The sequence below is a fragment of the Mastigoproctus giganteus genome, chromosome 1, assembly GCF_048544385.1.
Source record: "Mastigoproctus giganteus isolate SK-2022 chromosome 1, ASM4854438v1, whole genome shotgun sequence".
Classification (NCBI taxonomy): Eukaryota; Metazoa; Arthropoda; class Arachnida; order Uropygi; family Thelyphonidae; genus Mastigoproctus; species Mastigoproctus giganteus.
The window spans coordinates 59,510,079-59,531,950 of record NC_143575.1 but is presented as its reverse complement, the minus strand read 5'-3'; the positions used below and the strand labels follow the sequence as shown (position 1 = coordinate 59,531,950).

General features: G+C 36.1%; 3 non-coding genes across 3 annotated transcripts; 1 reads left to right on the top strand and 2 right to left on the bottom strand.

Moving 5' to 3' along the window:
- Positions 1-13,917: 13,917 nt before the first annotated feature.
- Positions 13,918-13,999, bottom strand: TRNAS-CGA (transfer RNA serine (anticodon CGA)). Its single transcript has one exon. It is a non-coding gene; the product is annotated as a tRNA-Ser (tRNA).
- A 5,040-nt stretch (positions 14,000-19,039) lies between these two features.
- On the bottom strand, positions 19,040-19,117 carry TRNAS-UGA (transfer RNA serine (anticodon UGA)). Its single transcript has one exon. It is a non-coding gene; the product is annotated as a tRNA-Ser (tRNA).
- Positions 19,118-19,635: 518 nt separating this feature from the next.
- Positions 19,636-19,717, top strand: TRNAS-UGA (transfer RNA serine (anticodon UGA)). The gene has a single exon. It is a non-coding gene; the product is annotated as a tRNA-Ser (tRNA).
- The last annotated feature ends 2,155 nt before the right edge of the window (positions 19,718-21,872 follow it).

Genomic DNA, 21,872 nt, shown 5'->3' with positions numbered 1-21,872 from the left:
AAATTCATCGATTATATTGAAGAGGCCCTTCACCACGAGTTGCATAGATATTGCACTACCTAAATAAAAGGCATTGTTCCAAGGGAGAAATTTAATGCTATTTATGTTACCCAGGCCTTATAATCTATACGGTTTAGATACATGCTTGTTGAACAGCGATATATGTTTACTTTCTTCATATTTTCCTAAGTCAGTAATGGAATTTGAATATATACATATACTGTATATATATATAAATTAATCGTTTATATTTATATACAGTATATGTATATATTCAAATAACCGTTTATATTTATGTTTAAAAACCGTTTATATTTATGATTTTTAAAAATTTAATTTTTAAAAATCCTAAATAAAGAAAGCTATAATAAAAAAGTTACAAAAATGTCAACTCGAATTCGAGATGAAACATGAAACATCTTGAAGCATAACAACCAATACTTTGCGTTAGAAATATTGTATCTGTCCAAGATTTATTGAAATAATGCGTTTTAATACTAACCAACGATGCGTTAAGTAGTTCTCGAATTCGAGAGTTTGTTATCTGCTTAATGGAAATAATATATAACAAGCACTATCAAGTAATAGAGCATCTCTGTACTATGCATGTGCGAAAACAAAAAAAATACAAAACTCAAAAATTATAGCAGTTTAAATGTAATGTTATCATTGTTCCATTTCATCCCACCTTTGAAGTAAGGGTACAACGTACTTTAGATGTTCACAAAACTATTTCTCTTCCAGAACTGCCAAATTATATGCGAGAACTTTTAGTTCCCACTTCCCTCCAGTTCATTTGGTCCGCTTTGTCTCCAATACACTGAGAGTGCACACATGCTCATTTAATTCAAAGCCAATAGCCGCTAAAATCATGGTTATACAAGTGAAATGTTGATCAATGTCCTGTCTTCTTATATTACTTTCAAAATTAATTCGCATCAAACATATCACAGACTAAATTATTATCCGATATGATAATAAATACTAGAATACGTTAGACGCACTATAATGGTTGAATAATCAAAGATTCTTCAAATTTCTGCTTAAGATACTCGTCTTAAATACCATACAAAGAGTGTAGAGAAAGAGACACCCGACCTAGTGAACTAATTTCAGTTTAAAAATTATCCTAAATTGTTCTCTAGAGTTTCAACTATATTCCTAAGATACATCCGAATATTTAACGTTATAGAATTTAAACGTTCCACTTACCAACTTCTCAAGTTCAGTAGCTCCAAGGAAGAGCCCTGTTTGGAGCTTTTCAGTCCAAAGAGTTGAGCGTGACCGGCCTAAAGAAAAAGTAGAAAATCACAATTCACGTTGTTATGAAACATGATAATCACTTTAGTCTGGTTTTTCATGTGCATATATATTGTTCAAAACCAAACAAAAAGAAAACTATACCGTGCGTAGAAATTTCTTTTGAATCGTACATAAAAAATAAATGTACTACCACATATGTTAAGCGCTGAACGGAAATTAGTCAAAGGATCCGAGAGCAACATGAAAAACAGACAGGAACTGAATTAGAATGCTGCAGATTTGACTCACTCTCCTAGAAGCCCCATCAGATAAACTGCAAGTTTGTTGCGAAAACTAGTGTTCTAGTATTGATAATATCAGAAATTTATGCTGGCTGGTATAAAACCTAGCGAAGTATTATATGATAAAGTAATACCTCGGGAAATTTAACACACACCCTTCAATTTTCAATTCTTCCTTGACGCAAAACTAATACTCCGTAATTATTTATGCATTCACTAGCAAGCCTATTTGCTTCTTTTGATAAATTAATACCATTAAAAATAGTTTTTAACGTCGAAATTCTTAGCAGAGTTACTAAAACTGAAGTATTACGTTTCATATCAGTTATTTTGCATTTTTATTTATTTACAGAGCGAGATTGCGAACTCTGGAAACTTCTTGAAGCAGTGGTAGTTGAAATGGAGGAATCAGGAGTGATCTTGACATAGGTATACCACAACCCACACCGTGTTTATTGAAGCGTATTAGAGTTTATATGAAACTATCTGCTTTTGTAGTAAATCATAATAATAAATTTTAGTTGTTACCAATATCCAAACAAAATCAGAATAACTGATGGTAGTAATCAAAATTTTGTTTAATTAACACAGTCTGTAAGAAGAAGAGTTTGGTTTCTAAGATGATTATTTTCTTTCTAAGATATCAAAAAAAAGAGCAATTTCTCTTTTAACCTGTTATGAACAACTGCAGTTTCTTAGTGCATATTTTAATGTATTTTTTATGAAATATATAGAAGAGATTTCGAATCTGCTTGTGTCATTATTCTGAGCTTATCTACAGAAATGCAATTTTATCACTGGAAACCACCACCAATTCAAATATTTTTGTATATAACCAACTGAAACACGAACTGAGGCTTTTACGAAACTCACCAAATATTCTTTACATGTTTGCACCACGAATATATCAAAATGCTTATATTTTTCCTATTTATAAATACATAATAAATACATAATATATTTATATAATGAAATATAACACTTGAATATCTAGTTTGAATTTGAAAAACCGTTGAAGACGAGTAGAGGAAAAACTATTTAAAAAATTTCATATATGTATATAATTGAATTTTAAAAAATATATAAAGAAACTTAATAATTTTTAATTTTTACTATATTAAAATAAATATATTTCATACAGCCTGCTACATATAATAGTTTTTTTAATGCATAAGGAAGTCTTGACTACTAATTGGAGTGAAGTAGTTTTAGGATAACATCGTTGTCTCATCTCTATGTATCATCGGTGTTCCCAGTTTGAAATTACCTAATTCTTTATCTTGGTTTTTTATTTCAACGTGGATGAATTAGTCTGTCCTAAGAGAGGATGACAAGGTTTCATCTTGCGGACACCGAGCATTTCATCCAGCAAAAACAGCCTCCACAAAACACTCTCAATATACTGTAGTCTCAACCTTGGTTCTTTGGCGCTTAACAACCACAAACCGCTAGAAATTATCTACCACCAAACACAATTTTTGACATGGGAAGTGTGTATTAATTGTTAATTTTGTTCAATGTAGAAGAGACATTTGCAATTCATCGTTATGAGCTTGAAAAGAACAAAGCTGTGTTCTTATCTCTGACATAAGGTCATTCTACATTTTCAAGGACCATTCAATATACAAGTAATTACTAATAAAAACATTACAAGAATTATTGTTTATTAACTACTTTTTTTAAATCTCATCCGTGCGTTTTCTCCAATAATGAATGTACCTGGTGTTGTCCAAAATCACGATGATAACCGCAGCTAAGTGATAATAATTAAACCTTTGAAAGTTCTCTAACTTTCTGGACCTTTCAAATGTTAAAAATAAATAAATAAAATAATAAAAAATCTGCAGTTTAATTCAGTAAAATAAGAACAGAGAATCTCAATGGTTGAAACCGTTACAAATCTTCCCGGATTTGTATCAGTGTTGGCAATGTTCGTATTCTTGTATTCAACTGACTTGAAGAATGCTCTTCAAATAATAATTACGTTGAGTATTCTTATTCCTTTTGCCTCTCCTCCACCATTTTCTACGTTCTCTAGTCTTTTTAGTGTTCCTAACAACGCCTCTCAGATAATCTTTCCCCCAGCCTTTCATACACGAGACATTTCACAGACAGAAGATAAATTAATAGTGACAGACACGGCACGTGAGCTAAGCCTATCATTATTTTAGTTCTTATGATGAAGCTTGGCGCCGAACACATTCCTCCTACAGTTTGCAGACCCACAAGTAACCCCATTACTTATATGAGGACCGGACAGAGCGGGTCTCGAAGCCGTGACAGGAATAAAATGCTTTCATCGCTAACAAGAATGTGAGAGCTAAAACGCATTTCTCTGGCTATAACAACATTTTGTTTTAGAGTAATGTCGTATAACCGAAATGTCTTTGGGCCAGGAGAAAATGTTTGAGGAGTATTTTGGTCTACTTTATAAATAAAACATAGATGAACGGTCAGAACGCAGTTCCAATGAACAGAATGCATTCACTTACGATAAGAAAATTTCTAAAAGTGAACTCGGTTGATGTTTTATCGAATTTAACACGATTCCCAGGTTAAAGTGTCTCAGTAAACGAATAGAAATTCTCTTCGGATGATTTATAAACCGATATTGCTTGCTGGGGCAAGTATTTACTCCAGATTGATTAAAAAATAAGAGTGAATACGCATGCGCTAATGTCTGTTGGCAAAACAAAATGGTTGCACTGATGATTAAGACAATAACGGTGTGAAAAAAAGGACTTACATTGCCGAAAGCCACCCAGCTGATGAAATTATCGAACAAAGGGAAATCATGCGGGCCAATGCAACTGCAATTAGTCGCTGCTCTTTTTCCTGCAGTCATTAAGGCGTTTATCCCACTATTTCGAAATTGCCAAAGGTGTGAAGCTGTGCAATGCGCCATGATGTATATAAGCTGGCGAAAACAGGGTGCACTGTGCAGCGGGGTAAGTTACCGACTGTACAAACGTGGCTGTATACTCTAAGACTTTGAAACATGTAGACAACATACATCGGCCTTTTCATAGTTATTTTCACAGCTCTGGCAAAGGTTGCTAGCCAATCAAGTGATAAGTCAACTAGCCAACGACAGGTGAAATGGCGTCGTAAAGCAATTGTTCTAGGCCACATTCGCTCATTTCATACTCACCGACACCGGATCTCAAACACCTTAATAAAATCTTATAATGGGGTCTTAGACGTTTTATTTCGTCCGCGAACACAGCAGAAGGGCCATAGATGCAAAAAGGCGAAAATTTAATTGCCATTAGCATCCCATGTGGAGATAAACGATTGTGTTGCAGAAGAGCATTACGTTCTGTTAGGGCTCCTTCACGTGAGGGACATTTACTGCACACACATACACACACACGAGCTGTTACTTACGATATAAGGTCACGTGACTCCAGTTATATTCCACTAACGAGTCCTATATACGCCACATGAAAGCACTTAACTCAGCTTTATTGTTGGGTAGGCTATTTGCATGAACCATACCCGAGACAGAAACAATCGTTACTTCCTAACAAATGTCTTCCCCTTTCCTACCCCCTAACTCCTCCCCAAGATTTGTATTTATACGTATAACAGCGTGCGTAGTGACGTGTTTACAGGAATGTCTAGTTAGCAAAGTACAACGTCACATTATTTGCTTCATTCGAACTGATTTTTTGGTCTCTGTTTGTTGTATCTTTAAAGAACTGTTTTTTTCGTGTCCTATTTGGAGGCAGCTACTGGACGCAAAGGTCATTGTGAAACGCTTCTATAAGATTTTCGATTAATTCAAGGTAATAAGATTTTCTTCCTACATTAATACGTAACTTGGAAATGAAATTTTATCACCAGAATTGGACAATTTCGAAACAATGATCAACGGACAACTTTCTCTCTCGCGTATTTTAATTTTTATTTTGGTAATCCACGTATAACTTTCTCATTTGTTTCTATGACAACTAGTTTGTTACGAAAGAGCGTGATTTTTAGTAGTCTAAACGAAGTTATGTTTAGTTTAATTACTTTTCGCTTGACGTTTGAGATCCGTGGTCCCTTTTTATTTACAGATTCGTATATATGTAGCTGGAACTGATTCATAAAGTGGAACCATAACTGTTTTCATAGCCAACAAGAAAATGCTAGCAATCTCACATCTTTCGCTTTGCATAGAAATTACTTAAGGTCAGAAGAAAATGGGAAACTTTTCGTTTATTCGATAAACTCGTGTCCAAATCCACTCCATATCCCAAAAATTACAATCTATAGAATATCAAGTAGCTTCTTGTCTTCTCAGCCTCTGCTAAATGCTACAGGTTCGCTTAAACCTTTCGCATTTGGGGTTATCATAAAAGAAAATTTGAAAAGAACCCTGAAGTTAAAGTTTCTGATTAATATTTTATTTTGGTCACCTAATTGTCCCTTAATTGTATACTTCCAATTTACTACGTTGCAGATATAAATAACGAACAATGGAGGGACGTTCTCTTGCTTCATAAACATTTGTTAGAAAAAAATCGGTACAGATGTCCTTAAAAATTCTAATGAATTTTTAATCATTTATTTCTCAATGTTTATCTCCAAAAGATGGATTTACTGAAAACAAATCTGCGCTTTCGAAGAATATTTGGATTTCAGTAAATTTTTTTCCGTTTGGACGCATCTACTATTACTCACACACTCTCTGTCTCTCTCTAATTCTCGATCCCCACTTCTCCCTGTGAGATTCGGTAAGTAGAGCGCGGCATCATCACCACAGTAGGCAAAATGGCGATTGCCAAGCTGACGAAGATGGCGTACTTCGAATAACAAAGAAATGGGTAAGCCAGATTACAGTTCCTTTATTAACCAAATATTGCGGGTAAGTTTATTCCCATGGTAACGTTATTTTTAGTAGTATATCTTCATTGGTAATTTGCATTCAACCTTCCTAAAATCGGCTTCAAATGCGAAAAGTGCTTTTGTAGTGAAAAGAAAGCATTTCCACGTGAAGGAACTTTGTGTCTTAGTCTCTTAGAGAATAATTCTTTTAGAAAGTTTTAAAGGAAAAATAAATAATAATAATAATTTCTATAATTTTCTAAGACGAAGAGAGACTGCTCACGTTGTAATTCTATAAATATCCAGAGTTTATTGAAAATAAACAGATACAACTTGTTTTTACAATCCGAGTGCTAGTGCAGAGCGAAAAATTGGTTATCGGAATTTGGCTTAGCATATAGGTTTATAAATATATCTTGGAAGACACCAGAATGCAATAATTAGACAGCAGTAATTCAAAAAGTATCTAATTAACAGTCCGTTCAATAACGAATAGGCGTCCAATTTCAGCTTCCGATGAGAAAACCAAAATCCGAAATAAAAGATCTCATATTTTTATCATAAATATCTATTATTATAAATGCATATACAAAGTTTTTAATATTTTAGTCAGTTACTCGAAATTTATAAAAAATAAAAGCAAAGTATTAGTTAAATCGGATAGATAACTAGCATAAGTCTTTCACTCGCATTATATTATAAAATAACCAAGGGATCTTTATAATTATCAATCTTAAATGTTAGATTATAAATCTAGAATAACGATTATATATAAACACATTTTCTGTTTATACTCTGGATTGCCACATAGAATTTACAAGAAAGAAAATACAAGAACGTTGTCGTATTTTGAGGTAAAATTGGGTTTGGACACTCAGGATGAGTAATTCTATACTGCCACTCATTACTATATTTAAAAAAATATGTAATACACATATTTTAATGCTTATTTACCGAAAAACTCCACCCTCGAGGGAAATCACCAAGCTTGTATAAATTCTAAAGAATGCAGCGCTGTGGGTACAGTTTAGATTTGAATTCTCCAGCAACTGTCTTTTATGGTTATAAAATTTTATAGGGTTCCCATATTGGCCGTTAGAGTTACTTATCTGAGCACGAGAAATGACACAACTTGAATATAGATATGGCTGGATGCTGCAGACCCTTCAGATAGCAAGAAGTCTTCCCACTTTGATGCCAACGATGAAACATCCGCCAAGATTATATTTCCGAACTTAATGTGTACGTCGACTCTATACCTCCTCTTGGTACGATTCCCCTGGGTGGTATCACGTCTTCTTGCAAATGATTCTATAGCGTTCTTGTCCTCTGGCTACCAGTTTAATGTATCTTTTTAGTGTAACAAAAGCAATGAATCTCCCAGTTCATGCAGTTTCGACTCTATTGCGCACATCGACCCACAAGAAAAGACGAAGAAAAATTCTAGACGTTCTCTTAGCTAATTTAATCAGATACCGCCTTAGTTTACTTTGGCTGAGCATCTCCTGTTCTCATAGAACAAAGCTGTTTGTGTGTACAACACCAAAAAGAGAGAGAGATTGCATTTTCGGTCATTGCTCAGTCCGAATTCAAAAGAAAGGGGTGATTTGTCATCATACAAGTATAATTTTTCACATCTTGGCTGAATAAGAACGATTTAGTAGATAAAGAAGTAAAAAAAACAATCCGTAACGTAAGTATATGAGCGCAGAATGTTTAAAATACAAAGACAATGCTTTTTGGGTTTTCCATTTAATTTATATGCAACTCAGATTAAATTCTAATATACGTTGGATTTATCCCACTAAAAGAATGTGTCTCGTAACTGTTTTAGGAAAAATGTTCACTACAGAACTACATAACATTTACATTGATAATGGAAACAAAATGAGATAACAAAAGTGGAAACAAAATGACATAAAGAATGATATTTGAAGTCCCCTTTCAAACCACCTGTCCCACGATATCAGAGTGTAGTTTCTTTACCTATTGTCAAAGTTTTATATAAGTCAGCCATGAATCAGAAAGCAGTACCAAATTGGCGACAAAACGTTCAGGTTGGCAACAAAAATTGGCAACAAAACGTTCAGGATGGCAACAAAACGTTCAGGTTGGCAACAAAACGTTCAGGATGGCAACAAAACTGTACGCGAAATCTTAAAAAAAAATACGTTAAAAGTTCAGGAAAGGTTATCAAAAACGTATGTTGTATTAAAGAATACAGATAACTTTTCCTTCTAGTAATTTAAGCTACTTTTTGTTTTTTTGACTATTGTATTTTTGCCATGATAATTTTACTAAGAATCTTACGATTGCCATCTCTTATGATAATCGATAATCTTTTAAGAATAAGTATTGCTAATTACCTAAAATTCATTTCCAAGTTTGTATACTTTCAAGGATTTCTATTTCAACAGATTCTAGTTTAAAACCTTTTATATTAGTTATAAAAGCTCATTCCACTAAAGCAGTCTCTAAGTGTCCAACCTTCTTGCTTTTCAATATCAAGAAACTTTTATTTATAAATATAAACCGAAAGAATGTGTATATAAAAGCGAATAAAATTTAGCAGTTTTTCTTTCCCATCACGTAGTTCTGTTAAAATGCAATTTAAAAAGAGTAAAATATACTGTTCCCTATAGTAGCGAAGTTAACGCATTTACAATGTGCTTATCTTTGAAAAATTAATGATTATTATTAAGATTAAGCTTCTAATGTGTTTCTAATACTTCGTGAAATGTGTGATTTTAACTAAATGGCCATAATGTGCAAAGGAACGAAAGGTGTAGGAACGATCTTGCATTTAGTTGAAATTACTAACATGTGTTATAAGAAATTTAGAAACTTTACATAATAAATTTATCCCTTTTACACGTTCTGAATAATGCAAAAATATTCAGAGAGAAAAATCAAAAAAAAAACAATGAAAAAAGTTTAGTTTACATTTCTACCACCGACCTTGGTTTAGGCTTAGCATTCTGCTACAACTCTCCATCACAACAGCTAGACTCTCAGACGCCATTCGACAGCCAATCCTGTTCAGGAATACTTTAAAGCTATTTGTGAGAATTGTAGAGAACCCTGCGGTTAGAGGTTTGCTAACTGCTCATTGGATGCGCCCATAATGATCCTACTGTGTGACGTAGCAGTTGCATCACGCAGTAGCCAATCAAAGAGACGAGGGCGTGGATCTACTGCTAATATTGAAATCTTCCAACTTGAAAAGGTTTGGTGAAGTCACAACCATGCTATTCGGTTTGCTCCTTTCTTTTAATTTGATAACATTTTGTTTCAAAAGAATTGTTATAAATAGAAAAAGCAAGAAGACTTTGATAGTTTTTTTTTTTTTTTGATAAATACGGAATCTGCTAAGACACCTTTTGCTTTATTTATTATTTTTTAATGAAGTTGATTTTCCATTATGAAATTTAGGTGCTGGACTCAGTTAATGTCAAAGATTCTTGGGAATTGTGTTTTGGACTATACAATGCGGAATTAATGTACAAAACTTCCTAGTAAAATATTATATTTTGTGCAAGAAGGTACAAAATATACTCTACTACCGTGTACCTTAATACAAAATTATCAATTCAAAAATGATCTATTTGTACAAAAGGTGCATATCAATGTAAATATAATTTTGTACAAGGAACATTAATAAGGTATTAACACCATCTTGTACAAAATATAATTTGTACATAAAATATAATTTTATACAAGGCGGTATTTATTAATTAACACTAAAATGCATGTACAAAATGTAATTTTGTACATGCATTTTAGTGTAATTTTGTACAAGGAGTTTGTACTATTTTTGGACGCCACCATGTTGATTAATGTACAAAACCTCCTTGTACAAAATTTTATTTTGTACAAGGAGGTTTCTACATTAATGTGTAAACATTATTATCCATTTCGCTAAAGGCTCCTTTCGCAACTCCTTAGCTAGGAGTTAATAACACGAAGGAATAGCGGCATGGTTACGTGACACGACTTGAAGCCAGTGTACCTGACATTTTCTCTTTTAGGATTACTTTAAATCCAAGACTTATGCTACACCACCACAGAAATTAAAAGAATCACAACAACGTACTATTGGTAGCTCGCAGCATCGCAGATGGCGTAATAACAGCCCTTTGATCTACAGAGTTACTTTTGTCCAGGTATGTATCTTAGCTGAAGGCGATCACTGGAGAATGCGTGTCCAAAACTCATTTCCCGTTTTTATTACGGTGTTTAAAACCTGTACTTTTGCGATAGTCTAGTCGAAGAACTGTGCTTCCTAATAAATCAATCATCCTCTGTAATGTTCTGTTTGATGATTTTTGCTGCTTTCATAATTACTGACATCGGCCTCAGCTAACCATTCGTGAGGAAGGAAATCGAATACACTTTTCTCTCGATAGTGCCGGTCCTAGTTACACACGTCGCGTATTAGAATCCACATAATACTACAAAATATTAGAATGTTCTTGAGTGTCTAGTAAATTCCTCTTACTTTACATGACCGTCCAGGAGTATGAAGAGAGAAATTCAAAAACTTAGAAAATTCTACAATACTCTGCATTGCAACAGTATAAATGGTGTTAAATGTTATATTGGTGCTGATCCACCTCATCCGGCAAAAGAGGGTAAAAAAAGAAAAAAAAAAAAAACAATATGTACCACAATCAACACGAAGAGTGTTGTTTTACTACACTACTCGACAAAATTAATGAATATTTTATTGTGAACAGTGTCGCCGATGAGGAATATTTGATATAATAAGCATCCTGGCATGCAAATTACGAGTAAAATTAATTTAGTTAAATTAATTGAGTGGACCGGGCTTGAACCCCGGTCCACTCAAGGAACGCGTGCTATGCACTCTCGTTCCTGACCACTGGGCTACGTCAGGCCCAATAGAAATCGATCTACCACCTTCCAAGCTGCACGTTATGCAAATTATGTATACCTATAAAAAGATGTGTTGCGATCATATCACTTCATTGCCTTTTTTTGGCTTGCTCTGTGGGATAGCAGCATCTCCAGTAGTCAGGATTGCAATTCATCATCGTTTGGATTATTCTTTGAGATGGAGGGCCGTTGGACGACTTGAAGCCGTGCAGTCGCAGGCGGAGTGTACTATAGTGTGTTTAGGGTCCAGTGGCACCAGAAATTCCTTTATCTCCGCGTAGCATAGATTTTTGCGTGACACAGAACACTGTACAGGCCAGAGATTTAAAAGTGTATGGATATTGTAGAGTGTAGTGTTGTGTACCATTGTTCGTCTGAACTTTTAGCCGTTCGGCCCCTGGCGGCCCACCGTTTGCAACACTATACCCCGGGGAGGTAGGTCAGGTACCAGTAATTTTTTGTAGTACTCTGGCAGGTCCAGCCACCTAGGAAAAAAAAAAGAAGGAAACAGTAGGATTGGGTTTGGCAGAAGGGAATATAGATGCGTAAGTTATTTAAGATTAAAATTTTGGGTGTTGGGATCGGTAAATTTTCATATCACGTTGGCTTAATATATCACGCAGAATCGTCTCGGCACTATGGAAGAAGTTTCGGGAGACAGGAACCCTTACAAGTAGAGCGCGCCAAGGTCACTCAACCAGACATATCTCTAACAGCAAGAAGGAACACTACGATGTCCTGTCAAAAACTGTCTCCTGGGGTTGCTGTGGCCTCAGGTGAAAACATTTCGAACGAGTTAAGAAGGCTCAATTCAAGTGGACCCTACGCAAGGAACAAGTGGTTTGGAGCCGCCGTACAGAAGATACTATACTATATACCATCCCATTAATGCGAAACCACAGTGCTCGTCGAAACTGGTGCCATGAACATGTGACATGGATCCCTGACAAATGGGATACAGTTATTTTCTCTGATGAGTCCCTTTTTAGCCTACAAACAGATTCTAGACATTTTATTTGAAGACAACGAAGGATGCGGTACCATCCCTCCAACATCAGAGAAAGAGACACTTACAGTGAAGGCGGAACACTCTTGTTGGACGGAATAATGATTAACGGCCACACCCCTCTTCAGGTTTTTGATAGGGGTATCGTAACTGCGCAGAGGTACCCGGAACAGATCCTCGAACTCCATATGTGACTTTTCAGGGGTGCGGTTGGCCCAGATTTTCTTTTCACGCACGACAACGCAACTGCACATAGAACTCAAGTAGTGGAGTAATATCTTGAAGCTGAAGATTTCCAAAGACTTAAATCCGATTGAACATGTATGTGCCCTTGGGCGTCGCATTGCACGCCGACACTCAACTCCTCGATCACTTGGTGAGCTAAGGTCTGCGCTGGTAAAAGAATGGAATTTGTTGCCAGAGAATCTTATAGACACCCTTATATCAAGCATGGTTCACCGCTGTCAGGCCTGTTTAGCCATGGGAGGGGATCATACACCGTACCGATGTCATGTGACCATATTTTTGGAGTATTTTGTTTTGACTTTTGTAATATGATCATTTCGGTAATTCTTCTTCACACCCAATAAATGTCCCTTATACCTGTCCGAAGTTTCTCGCTTTCTCCTTATTTCATCGCTGTTCTATGGTACACCACCATACCAAATTTTGTCCCACTTCATCGTAAACTGAACGAGTTACACCAGATTTTCTGTGTTCTGTTAATTTTGTCGAGCAAGGTATACCTGCTCGACAAAATTAGTGATACCAATTACCGGATCGTGAGTAACCACTGTGGCACAGTATACTCTAGAAGGGTCAACATGTAGGTTATTTAAGCTTCAACTTCCATGACGACTGCCTCATTGTTTAAGTAAGGACATTTGTTAAACTGATATTAAGGAAGACACTACTAACTGATATCATTTTAATTTTGGTGAGATTCATAAGAATTCAATAAAAGGTATTGGCAGACAACAAAAAAATTTCCAACTCGACGAGTACCAATCAATAAAATATTTGCGGCTGTGAAGGAAAGACAGAGAAACAGTTATACGCTGAAACCCATTACATGTAAACGCTGGTGGATGGAGATTTCGATCAATTTCAAACGTTGAGCAGCAAATATTTCGTGCTGGTCATCTATCTCCTACTACAAGTACTAGACAGTTATCAGATCTCGTAAATGTATGGAGGACATTACTTGAACAGAAATTTTATTCATTTCACATACGCCTTTACATTCGTTTATTGTATTTAGGGGATCCCAGTGGACGTCTGGAAACCCCACCATCTACATAACAGATAATTTACGTCATTCTAACATAAAAACGGACAAATTCCCAAGGACAGGTGAAAACGTCCAAGTCTAGGTTACTCTAGGTGCAGGCTATCAGTAATTGTCAACCTATTTCAAAGTCCTCAGCACCATCAGTTAAGATGACCAACAGCAAATTTTAGCTTATTTTTATATTTTATTTTTTATGATTAGTATTTAATAACACGGAAATTAAACCTTTTGAGGTATATCTTTAGAGGAATTTTTTTCTTATTTTTAGCTGTAGATTTTACATACAATATGAATAAAATCCAACTTGTAACAGTCACAAATATCTGATTAAAAAAAAAATAATTGTTAATCTTGAAAATCAAAACAATCGCAGTCGACAGGATTCGAACCTGCGCGGGTATAACCCAATGGATTTCGAGTCCATCGCCTTAACCACTCGGCCACGACTGCAGTTAGAATGAGATGATACTGTGAACATCTCATTCTAAGAAAAAAAATAGTTGACACGTCTATTCTGCTAGACTTAGTAGGTTGATGGTATTCACCCTGGTGAGGACAATTTGACAGGAAGTCCAATCCAGGGAGGTATACAACATGCTGCTGGACATTATGAATGGATACGGTCCAACCGTCAGATGATCCACCGTTCCACGTTAAGAATGCTCGTGTCTGATGCTGGGGACCATAGAGGGTTGGTTGTGAAGGGTTACTGGAAAAACACAGCTAATTATGTATGGAGTGGCCAGTTTTGGGTGGCGTATGCCAAAAATTTTTTTCTTAACTCTCCATTGGGCAGATAAGGTTTTCATATGTAAATCGTAGGAAAAATTTCAGCTGTTTATCTCATTTGACTCCAAGAAATGGTTGCAATAACCGATTGGTCAAACGCAAGGATACAAATGTGCTTAAGTACGAATTTGTATGTAATTTGTATATGAATACATGAGGATACAAAAGCATATTAAATCTAATTCAGTGCATCCAATCGAAGTGGTGATCAGTGCAATTTTGAGTCAATCTGGTGTGACACAAGCACTAGGAAAACGAAAATGAGAGTAGGAAGTTAGGCCTAATGACTGTTATGAGTATAACAAACAACTATACTGAGAAACAGAAGGAGTGAGTAAACCAGAATGCCTTATAATGGATAATTTTAACTTTCCAGATTTTGACTGGATCTTATGGTTGGTCACTCATACAGAAAGAAGATTTTTTGAATTTATTGGATGACTGTTTTGTACAGAAGCATGTCAGAGAGGCAACAAGAGGAATCAAAGCTCTTGATCTGGTTATCAGCAGCGATTCTTCATACATTAAAAATCTGCAGGTAAAAGACCCACTAGCTGGCAGTGATCTCAATGTACTCATATGAGATTTACTTAAAGTCATAACTACTGTCAAGGGTAAAGGAAAGGGCTTTAGCTTTCGTAAGGATGATTACAGTGGTCTCAGTCAGTTTTTAAATTCTACACAGTGGGACCATCTGACTACGTTACCAACAGCAAATTCTGAATGGGAAGCATTTATGGAATTAATCTTGGAAGCTACTAGACTTTTCATACCTTGCTCAGGTTGCTGGCAAACTGATGAATATTTTACATCTACATTCACACTTGAGGAATTCTTTAGGAAAGAAATGACAGAACTTTATCAAACTGTCAGGAAGCTAAATGATTTTGCGATAACTTTAAGGAGAGTGGGAGAGAAATTGTAGGAGCTAAACATAAAAAAGGCGTCGGGATGAATAGGATGTATCTAATTATATTGGCACAATATGGTCTTGGCAGCCCTTGTGCCATTAAACAACAACAACAACAACAACAACTAATTATATTAAGGCAGGTAGCAATGGTGGTAAGCAAACCGTTAGCCATAATTATGAGAGCATCTTTATATTCAGACGAGATTCCCGCGGATTGGAGATATGCGAATGTATCCTCAATTCACAAAGGAGATCAAAGGGAGATAGAAGTAATACAAGACCACCTAGACAGGAATGCAATTATATTACAGTTACAACATGGATTTGTTAAAGGGCGATCTTGTCTGCCCAATCTGATTGGATATTGTGACGCACTAACAAAGGAACTGGTTGCAAAAATAATTCTGGTATCATATACTTGGATTTCAGGAAAGCCTTTGATACATTGCACATAAAAGACTACTGTACAAATTGGAGCAGTGTGGCATTAAGAGCAAGTTACTGCTATGGATAAAGGGATGGTTTAGTTGTTGAAGACAGATTGGTTATCAATGGACACTATTCTTCATGGACAAATGTTATTAGTGGAGTTCAGTTCCCAAGGGTTCGATGCTGGACCTATTGTTGTTTTCGATATTTATAAATGATATTGATGAAGGTATATCAGGCTTAATATATAAATTTGCAGGTGATGAAGCAAATGTGTAGGGTGGTTAACCACAGTAATCAAGATAAGCTACTGCAAAAAAGATCTAGAAAAACTGGGCATATGCGCTGAAAAATGGCAGTTAAAATTTAACATTGACAAATGTAATGACTGAATATGGGTAGGAGTAATTCCAGATTAACGTACCAACTGTGTGGTACTGCACTCAGCATAGTGGAAAATGAAAAAGACGTGGGGTAATTGTACAATTAGATATGAAGTTCTCTGAGCAGTGCAGACAGGTACCATGACAGCTCATGGTTTTTTTTTTTTTTTTTTTTTTTTTTCAGTAATATACAGGAACTTTGCTAGCAGGGATAAGGAAGTGATTATCCCATTGAACAAGGCCACATCTTTGACTACAGCATACAGCTCTAGGTGGTTTTACCAAGAAAGGCTTCAGTTCTGCAAATTGCAGCGTATTGAGACCAGACACCTGTAAGCTGATCTGATTGAGGCGTTTAAGGGGGGGGAGGGGAATACTTACTTGGAGATTTGCACAGTACTCCAACTATCCAGAGGGTGACAAACATCTTCCTGTGATAAGCATAAGAAATTAAGTTGTAGGACAATGATCTAGGGTGACAGCAAAAGGGAACAGAACACTTCCTTGTGGGATGTCTCCTATTGTGAATATATTTTGAGAGATGCCATTAGATCAGCAGTTCTATTGATTAACTGCCCAATAGCAGCATAATCTAATAATTAGATTTTAATTGAAATGCTGCTTACAGTTGTTTCATATAATTATTATCTCTGGAAGTTTCAGAATAAATTCAATTATAATGAACAAAGACATAAAAATATTATTATCCACCTACAGGTTTTTCAATAACGAGATTCTCTGACAACCGAACAGATTATTAATTATAAAAGTGGATATAATTTAGATATTTTGGTATATCCAAAATAAAAGTGGATATTTTGTATCTGCTTTATTTGCTCACTTTAGATGTTATTTTTTGGAATATAAAAACTAATGTTTATAATATTATATAGAAACTAATATTTCTATAAAATAGAAATAATAATAATATGCGTAATTTATGTACGATTTCTATGTTTGCTGTCTAAGTTATAATGTACAAATGTATATAGACACCCTCCTAGCTGAAGGCTGTTCAGGGGTGAAGCATATGTAATAAATTGAATAATAAATAAATAAATAAATAATATAACGTAGCTGATTTTGATTCAAAATGTTATATAAATAAGTATTCCGTTCTCAAGAGTTACAGAATTCATTCATTAAGGAAGTTCGATAATTTAAAAAAGAAGATGCTTTTTAAATACAGTATAGTGGATCGCAATACATAAGGGGTTTGAAATAATAAGCCACGCAAATAAGAGCGGCAAAACCAAAGTATGAAAGATTAGGAAAAAAATCAAGTGGAAAAGAAAATTCGGATTTGCTAAATGCAGTCAACGGTTATAATTAAAGTTGAATGAATACAGTTCTGTCAATCGCCTTTTTATGGGCAGTCTCAAACTGGATCCAGTTCGAGTAAATACAAATTCACTTATGTAATGAAAAATAACTCTGTACTGATGTAGGCGTGCAATTTCGTTTCAAAAACACAAGCGCAGAATTAAAAAATCAGAGGTCATTTAACCAGTTGTATTTGTTTCATCTGGGTTGGTCTCATTTAATTATTCAAGTAGGAGGAGAGCTCTTATCCAGAATTAGTATTTTTCTTGGCACTGGATTACAACTATCAGCAGGCCTATTTATTATTATTATTATAAAAAAAAAATTTTTTTTTAATGTTTCTCCTTTATGGGATTTTTCCGTCCCATGACGGGTACCAAGTCATGGGGCGGTTGATTGTGTCCAGTTACTATTATTATTGTTATTACTGTTGGTCGAGGAACTTTCTCTTGTCCAGGATCGCAGCTTTCTGGAGTTCCATTTAATGTTCTCTGGGAGACCTATCGCTGCTAGGTTCTTTAGCACCAATGCCGGTGTTTGACACGATGATCGGGATGGCCATTACTTGTTTGATATGCACACATCTCTTTAACTTCCTGTCTAAGTTATATATATTTCCTAATCTTTTTCTCGTACGGTTACTGGAGGTTGCTGGTGTTGGACACCGCTATGTCGATCAGCTAGGTAGCCATCTTTTTCTGTCTGGTCTGTTGCGCGTAATCGTCTTGTCCGCTATTATGGCACGGGCTGAGGTTCGTTCTTGTAATACGGTACACTTTCCCTGATCAGCTGGTATTTTTGCACTAGCTTCTGGTGTATTATCATGACCACCTAGTCGTGTCTGTGAGTATCTCCGTCTGGGTGATCACCCTGCATCCTGAAGTTATGTGCTGGATTGTATCTGGGGCCAGGTTGCAGACGACATGTGCCATCTGTTACTCCTACTCCTTAGCGATGTATTTCCTGGTATTCATTATCTGGTCTTGAATGGCGAGCATGAATCTTTCGGTCTCGGGGAAGAGCCTTCCGTTTGTGAGCCAAGCGTTGGAAGCCATCTATTCTATGTACCAAGTCATGGGGTGGTTGATTGTGTCCCGTTACTATTATTATTGTTATTACAATACTACTGTTAGGCGAGGAACTCTCTCTTGTAGTCTTGATGGAGGTCACTGTAGTGTCTGCCACGGAGTGTCTTCTTCGCCCATTTTTCTCACTTTGTTTTTTTTTTTCTGTCAGTGTGAGTGTGGTCTCTTTGTTAATATTGGATATTGTGTGCCGTTTGTCTATGTAGATTGGTGCGCTATTTTCCTGGAAGTAATCCCGCAGGTTCCTAATCGCCTTCTTCTCTTGTTTAGTGAGGTCAGTCAATTCCCTCCCTCCTTCTTTACGGGCTATGATCAGTCTCTCGATGGCCGGCTTTCGGTGGCGTTGGCGCCTCTTATTATTATTATTAGCCATAAGGTGCAAGGGAGCCTGAGGCTTATGCTGCACCAACCAAAACAAAAAAAATTCCTGAGTTACCCTGAGAAAGAGAGAAATAGAAAGGAATCACCAAGAAAGAGAAGAATGATGATATCCAGCTCAGGACCCTGAGTGTTCCAAGTCCATACTCACCTGCTGTGAGCCCCTGGGGTGAAAGAAAAACCTTTCTTTCGCAGTCGGCAGGATTCGAACACGGGTATAACCCAATGGATTTCAAGTCCATCGCCTTAACCACTCGGCCACGACTGCCCATTTTGATCATCATTATCTTGGTAAATTTCATAATCTCCTCTAGCTCGGTGATGGTCCACTCTATGATCCCGAAGGAGTAAGTTAGTACTGGGACTGCATTAGTGTTTATGGCTGTGACCATGTCCCCGCTATTCAGCTTTGATTTTAGCAAGCTTCTCAGTCTCTGATGGCATTTCTTAGTCAGGCGGGCCTTTATCTCCTTGTGTTCTGACTGGTGGGCTTGCATCATCTCCAGATATTTGTAGGTCTCTCCTTCTGTATTGACTTAAATCTCTTCAGCGACCTTCGGCTGTTAGTTTCGTCCGACTGGATATCCTTGATGCAACTCATGCTTCTTGCATTCATAATAATAAATCGGGAAGAATCCCACCCCGATTTATTATTATCTGTATTCAAAACCAGTGAACAATAAAAAATAAACAAATAAAATGAAAGAACAGTTATCATTCACGTTCAAGTTGTTGAATTAACCGGTAAACAATCTTATACAAATTTTTAAGCTGGGTACCACACGGGCAGTCGTGGCCGAGTGGTTAAGGCGATGGACTTGAAATCCATTGGGTTATACCCGCGCAGGTTCGAATCCTGCCGACTGCGTAAAGAGAGTTTTTCTTTTTTTTTTTTCATTTCTTCATATGAAAATTAGCAATTTAGTATTAGTAGGAGCAAATGATGAAAGAAAGCAAGCTTAGTAGCCAAAAAAAAAAAAAAAAAAACCACAGGACACCCTCCCAAAAACCATTCATTCCCTCCAATAGTTTGTCCAGTTCTTACTCGAATTTATTCAAGCTATCAACTTCCACAACAATAAATGGAAGTTTGTTCCAGCAATCAACCACCAGCTCGCTAAAGGCGAACTTCTGCACATCTATTCTGCAACCGCCATACTTCAATTTGAATTGTGTCCCCTGGTCTGAGCAAGAGGAAAAATCCCATCAGCATTGAGCTTTCTCAATCGACTGGAAGCCTTAAACACCTCAATGCTTTCATCAACACTCAAAACATTGATCAAAGTTTCTAGTCTAGTTTGTTATCGAAGAAAACTCGGTAATAAAATGAGCAGTAATGAAGAATTCGTAATTGAAATGTAATCAAGAAATGTTTTTTATTTGTTCATTCAACGTAGACCACTTGATTACGAATATCACAAAATTCGCTGCGCTCATTCAAAAACAATTTGTCTTAACTCAGAGCAATCTACCTATTCAAAGGTACGCTTTCTTGCCAAAAAAAAAAAAAAAAAAACTCAGTGGATCACAAACATTATTCTACGTTTCAAGAGGCAGGAAAGGTGATCCTACCACCCTCAAATATCATCTGATTTAACCAAAAGAGGAGACAGAAAATGACTACAAAATTATGAACAGTGCTAATGATGGCATAAGAGGACGTGAAGACTTATGGAATATCAATCAAGAATCCTGGAATTATAGATAAAAAGAAAAATACTGCCTCATAAATTTCTTTATAAGCATTAGACCTGAACTAAGCTCCAACACCACCTACTGGTTAAACATTAAATCACGCGGCTTATTTTAAAATATTAAAAGGGACTGAGGAAATGTTTAGTGAAACTTAATGAGTGGAAAAGACACTTAAGGAACAGTTCACTAAAGATGAAAATTTAAATAAAATAAAAAATTAAGAAATGTAAACTGAAATAAACAATACACACTAAGTGAAAAACGGAAAACTTCAGTAAACAGGTTACGTTCCAAGAAGGCGCTACGATCACTGAGAAAATTTAAGCTTAATTCCTTGTTCTTAAGAATTTAATTACAAAATTTTACTTTTTAGACGCGTTAGATACACGAGTAACGCCCCTATATTCCTTAACTTGTCTGTCCGTCCGCCCGCATGTAATAACTCGACTCCTAGTGGACAGAATTTCATGAAATTTTATATTTGGCTAATTTAAAAAGATTGTCGAGATATCTCAAATTTAATTAAAATCGGACCATTAAAATTTTTCCAATTAATATTTCTACTTTTCATTCATATTATATAAAAAGTAAAATCCTATTAGTAGCGCTTTCGAACTGAACAGCCCTAAACGAACACTAATACTCGATACATCCATTTCAACTAAACCAGTTCCCCAGTGCCATGCAGATACGATCGACCCAATATGGATGTTCAGTTCACATGCTAGAATCTACGTGCTGCTATAAAATCTGGTGGAATTATTGTAAATCATTGTAATTCTCGTATAAGCTCATCTGATTATAGTCGCCTCGGAACCTCAACAAACATTTATTTTAAGATGAAGTTGTGAATTCAGTTTCCAGATTCCTCAGCAGGAGTGACCACCACAGTACTGCAAAGTACAAAAAGTACGCAACCACAAATAATACACAGTCAAACTGTAGCAGTGATATACTTGGCTGCCACAGAAGTTACGAGTAGGAGTTTAAACTCTTCTAGCCGTGGTTGTTGTTGTGGTGGTGTTTTAGGAGCATCAGCGACTAAGGCCATATGCTCCATGTATACTGTCTGTAAATTTGTTCTGTGGTCGATTTTTTGTTTTATAGACGAAAAACACGAGTTTCCGGGAGAAAAAAACCATGCTAGGCTTGCCTAAGACTGACTGGCTCAGCCACTATGTGAAAAAGGCCCATAAAAATTCCTCACATCATCGACGGGACTCGAACTCAAGCCTTTTCCACCTGGTATGGAAAGAACCGCAATTTTACCAACTGTGCTACCACGAGGGCCAGCCGTGGTTTGGTTGTAGTGAGTTTAAAAGGAAATT